This window comes from Bombina bombina, chromosome 1 (genome assembly GCF_027579735.1).
Source record: "Bombina bombina isolate aBomBom1 chromosome 1, aBomBom1.pri, whole genome shotgun sequence".
NCBI lineage: Eukaryota > Metazoa > Chordata > Amphibia > Anura > Bombinatoridae > Bombina > Bombina bombina.
In genome coordinates, this window is record NC_069499.1 from 131,533,095 (window position 1) to 131,538,099 (window position 5,005).

General features: G+C 39.9%; 1 pseudogene; it reads right to left on the minus strand.

Annotated features, from left to right (window-relative positions):
* Positions 1-2,161: 2,161 nt before the first annotated feature.
* LOC128646353 (uncharacterized) lies at positions 2,162-2,298 on the minus strand (annotated as a pseudogene).
* Between the last annotated feature and the right edge of the window lie 2,707 nt (positions 2,299-5,005).

Consider the following 5,005-nt stretch of genomic DNA (forward strand, 5'->3'; position numbering starts at 1 on the left):
ATTGAACATCTGGCAGATGTTTATGCAAAGAATAGACAGTGCAGAAATCTGACCCTTCAGAGTACTGACTGACAAACCTTTCTCCAGGCCCTCCTGAAGAAAAAACAGAATGCAAGGAACCCTCGCCCGACTCCAAGAGAAGCCAGAAGCATAGTATCAATGACTTCCCCAGAAAAAACCATGCCCAGCCAAGACTAGGCGTACAATCTCCAAGCAGTCAGCTTCAGAGAATCCAGAATTGGGTGGAGGAAGGAACCTTGAAATAGAAGGTTCTTCCTTGAAGGCAACCTCCAAGGGGAAGAGATGATATCTTCACCAGATCCGCGAACCGGATCCTGCGAACCCACGCCGAAGCTATTAAATCGCAAACGCCCCCTCCTGCCTAATACGAGCAAATACTCGAGAAAGAAGAGCAAACAGGGGAAACAGGTACGCCAGACAGAAAGTCCAAGCCCCCGCCAGGGCAACTATTAGTGCGGCTTGTGGATCTCTAGATCCTGAACTGTACTTTGGAAGCTTGGCGTTTAGACGAGACATCATTAGATCCAAATCCGGAACCCCCACCTGAGAGTATCATTGTGAAAAACCTCTTGGTGGAAAATCCACTCCCCAGGATGAAAATCCTGCTTGTTCAGAAAATCCGCTTCCCAGTAGGCCACCCCTGGGATGTGGATGGCAGAGAGTAGACAATCTCGAGCCTACGTCCACTGGAGATACGAGTCACCTCCTTCACGGCTAATGAACTCCTAGATCCTCCCTGGAGGATGATGTACACCACCGAGGTGATGTCCGATTGAAAATGGATAAACTGGACTAAAGCTAGTTGATGCCAGACTGATAAAACATTAAAATTGCTCCCAACTCTAGGATGGATAAGGGAGGAGAAGACTCGTTACAAGTCCAAAGACTCTGAGCCTTTAAAGAATCCCAACTGCTCCACAGCCAGAAAGGCTGGTATCTGTGGTCACAATCACCCAGTTTGGTTTCAGGAAGCATGTACCCTGAGACAGAAGGACCTGCAAAAAGAGCCAAGAGAGAGTCTCTTGATAGGGGATCCAGAACTATCCTCTGCGATAGGTCCGAGAGGACTTCATTCCATTGTCTGAGCATGTATAACTGTAGGGATCACAGATGAAACCAAGCAAATTGAACAATGTCCATGGAAACAACCATCAGACCAATTACTTCTATACATAGAGTCACAAAATAGAAGAGAACTGCAAAAGGAAGGGATTATCTAACCTCCGTCAGAAAATTCCTCATGGACAGAGAATCTATAACCGTACCTAAAAACACACCCTGGTGTCTGGCAACAGGGAACTCTACAGCAGAGTCACTTTCCTGTGGAAACGAAAATAAGCAACATCTCATCTCATCTCATCATGAGATCTTGTTAACTGAAACAATAACGCCTGAACCAAGAGTCGTCCAGGTATGGCACCTCCGCAATTCCCTAGATCTGACCACTGCCAAATAGGGTCTCTAAGATCTTGTAAAGATTCGAAGGGCCGCAGCAAGGCCAAAGAGAAGCGCAACAAACTGGAAAGTCTGTCCAGAAAGGCAAAACTGCAGAAAAAGGAAAAGTTCCCAGTAAATGGGAACAAGAAATATGTGTCCTTCAAGTCCATAACAGACATGAACCGACCCTCCTGAACCAAAGGAAGAATGGAATAGTCTCCTATGAAGGACTGAACCTTGAGTGAATTTGTTGACACTTGAGGTCCAATATGGGGACCACAAAACGATTTGATTAAAATCCCTGATCCTGTTCTGATACAGGAACTGGGACAAACACTCCTAGAGAAAAAAAGGTCCTTTACATAGTGAAAGAAGGACTCTCTCTTGCCCTGGAATGCAGAAAAAAAACTTCGACAGGCTAAATCTACCGCTGGGGAGACAGGACTTGAACCCTATCTTGTATCCCTGGAAAAGGACTTCCACAGGCCAAGGATCTGGGACATTGTGTATTCAATACTTCCGAAAGAAGAAAAACCTGCTCCTTACTATAATCAAAAATGAATAGAGGGCAGGTCCTATATGCTGACTAAAGTCATAGGAAGGCTTAGGATAGAGTTCCCTTATACCAAGGATGACTGGACCTCCATGAAATCCTAGATCAATCCATTGAAGTTACAAAGGGAACGAACATTCTTAGAGGCCCTGATGTCAGAAAAGACCTCAAATAGGAAACACTTTTTTTTCTTTTTTTTTCCCAAGGTCACTCAAGGTTGTTTCTCGCCACGGAAATCTTTAGAAAAAGGCAAAAGATTTATTCGATCTGAAGAGAAACCAGGAGTATGGAAGGCAAAGCATACATGTCACAGACATAGCAGTTACGACTGTATTCCTATGCATAAAATATAGAAATAAACAATTATAAAAAATCACCTCCATCTGATAGAGATACATATAAGCCTCTATACATGAAATAGGATAGCATACATGTCATGGATATCAGTACAGATCCCTCATATGAGAGAACTCTAACAAAGGAGAAAAGCCCCTGTACAAAGAAGATAACATAGAAAACTATATTATGTTATATTACATCTGAGACATAAAAGAAAAAGAGCCTCCACAGGGATCCTACATAATGTACTACCTACTAGAGTAGTAGAAAAAAATCCGTTACCATCCACAAGTAGTTCAGAGAAGGTTTACATATAATTACCCTTTCTTATAGAAATCTCAAAACTTAATGAAAAATATCATTAATCACCACTAGATGGCAGTAGAAGACAGGAAAACTCAATAGTAGAGTAAATCTGTCAAAAACAGAAAGTGCATGGAAAGAAAATTTAACCCATTCCATCTCACCACTTCCACACATGAATAAAAACATTTATTCACTGCATATGTGAAATAAAAATAAAGAGGAAACCTCTGACTGTATGGCCGCTATTAATATACATCTATCATGGACTACGCTGACCTTAGAGACATCGAACATAATAGCCAGAAAAAAACAGCACATAACATAACAAGGCCCATTAGATGAGACATAATTAAACAAAGGCACCGGAGATCATAAAACCTCTCCTAGGTTCAAGGCAACAGCGTGCCATGGCGGGAGAATCAAATTTGAAGTGCGCATCGAATAAACATGGCGTCCCTAAAAACAAACTGTAAAAATCTGCATGGGAGCCTAACTTGCACATAATGGGCTCAAAATTGGCACGCAGTGCGATTGCCAAAGAAGCCGACTATCTCCAGTACCGGAGAAACATTCTCAAACAAGAGCCACACGCCGAAGTTGCCTCCTTTCAGAGCCACGATGCGGCCATTAACACCTTCTAAGCACCCAAGTTAGACTTACAAATGTGGCCATGTGCACTAAAGTCCCTCTTATTCGAGCGCCATTGAAAACATTTGCTGAGGTAGTGAACATTTACGCAAGTATTCACTGCCAGTACAAATGTTCCCTTTCACAAGCGCTGTACTATACAAGCGCCATAAATGATAGTTGCATCATAAACAAAATAAATAATGATGAGATAATTTAGAAGCGCACTAAAAAAGGCTGGGGCAGATTAGAGTACAATGTATGCAAAGTTTGTGGTTATATCTTAAAACATATATTAGTGCAATTTTAAGTAGAATGCTGTGACTATTACAATGCTATGTATTTATTCTGTATCTATAAAAAGAGTAGTATTCCACAGTGTTAAAATATATAACATGGATCCATGTGTACAATGAGCTCTAAATATATATAAAAAAAACATATAAAAACAGTACAATAAAATAGAAATGATGAACGGACCACGTTAGTGGTATGGTTGGTTAGTCCCAAAAAAGAAAAGTCTGTAAAAACTATGTAAAAATATCATAAATCTGATGCCTTGAAAAGGTGATAAAAGTGCAAAAATAAAAAATATATAAAATGTAAAAAACGTAAAAGATGAAAAAAAAGTGTGCAAAAATGCAGAAATCCAAAAAATATAAAAATATCAAAAATTTGTATAAAACATTTGTATCAAAATATCAAATTTGTAAAAAAAAAAAGTTTTTTTTATGTGAAAAAATGTCTTAGATAATGATTCCAAAAGAGGGTTTTAGGAAATCCTGCTGGAGGATGTTGATTTTCTCAAAAGTATATCCTCCTGTGTGATAGTGTGAAACTGCTATATGTTTGTCTCTCGTTAGCCGCGGGCTAGCCTCCAGACCCATCCGATAACGCCTTTCTTCTTACTCCTCTTGATTGCACTTGCTTTCCGCAGCGTCTCCACGCTGAAATAAAGCTCCACCCGCTTTCCACTGCAAAAAAAACATAATTTATGTAAGAACTTACCTGATAAATTCATTTCTTTCATATTAGCAAGAGTCCATGAGCTAGTGACGTATGGGATATACATTCCTACCAGGAGGGGCAAAGTTTCCCAAACCTCAAAATGCCTATAAATACACCCCTCACCACACCCACAAATCAGTTTAATGCATAGCCAAGAAGTGGGGTGATAAGAAAAAAAGTGCGAAAGCATAAAAAATAAGGAGTTGGAATAATTGTGCTTTATACAAAAAAAATCATACCCACCACAAAAAGGGTGGGCCTCATGGACTCTTGCTAATATGAAAGAAATGAATTTATCAGGTAAGTTCTTACATAAATGATGTTTTCTTTCATGTAATTAGCAAGAGTCCATGAGCTAGTGACGTATGGGATAATGACTACCCAAGATGTGGATCTTCCACGCAAGAGTCACTAGAGAGGGAGGGATAAAATAAAGACAGCCAATTCCGCTGAAAAAAATCCACACCCAAAAATAAAGTTTAAATCTTATAATGAAAAAAAACTGAAATTATAAGCAGAAGAATCAAACTGAAACAGCTGCCTGAAGTACTTTTCTACCAAAAACAGCTTCAGAAGAAGAAAACACATCAAAATGGTAGAATTTAGTAAAAGTATGCAAAGAAGACCAAGTTGCTGCTTTGCAAATCTGATCAACCGAAGCTTCATTCCTAAACGCCCAGGAAGTAGAAACTGACCTAGTAGAATGAGCTGTAA